The sequence below is a fragment of the Corvus brachyrhynchos genome, unplaced genomic scaffold, assembly GCF_000691975.1.
Source record: "Corvus brachyrhynchos isolate BGI_N302 unplaced genomic scaffold, ASM69197v1 scaffold787, whole genome shotgun sequence".
Taxonomy (NCBI): Eukaryota; Metazoa; Chordata; class Aves; order Passeriformes; family Corvidae; genus Corvus; species Corvus brachyrhynchos.
Genome location: NW_008239142.1, coordinates 345,470 through 346,163, shown reverse-complemented (window position 1 = coordinate 346,163; position 694 = coordinate 345,470).

Genomic DNA, 694 nt, shown 5'->3' with positions numbered 1-694 from the left:
TGCTCCTGGGCGAACACCAGCGTCTCGTCAGGGAAGTCCCCGGAGGTGACAACACCGGCAGCAGGTCCCATCCCGGCGCAACAGCCCGGCCTGCGGCACAGCCGGTGTGGGGACGCGGTGTCTGCGGCACCCCGGGGACGTCCCGCTGTAGGGTGGGGGGCTACCTGGGCTGAGGGACCTTGTCCTCGGGCACTGGGGTCCAGGTGGCCCCTCGGGGCTCAGCGAAGGGACCCTCGAACGAGCGCTCCACATCTGCCAGGTAGAAGGCGCAGACGGCCGAGCCGGGGATGCTGCGGTGACAGGAAGGCTTTGGTTTGACCAAGGCTCCTGTGTGTCCCAGCTGTGTCCCCATGCTCTGTTTCCCTGTGTGTGTGTGTGTTCCTGTGTCCCCGTGTCTCCATGGGAGTCCGCGGTCATTGCGGCACACGCGTGCCACCCGCGCCACCAACACCTGCACGGGAAGCCGGGTCAGCACCTGGACACCTGGGGTCAGCACCTGGACACCTGGGGTCAGCACCTGGACACTTGTGTGGACCTGTGGGCGTTGGCACCTGGGCATCCCCGGGCATCGTTGCTGTCCCCCAGGCACCTCAGGCTGGCACCCAGGGGCCACCCATGGGCCTGACACCCTGTGAGGGGGTCAGGAGTCTTCCCTGCCTTGACCCCAGGGTGGGGGACCCCTGCGTGCCCCCCC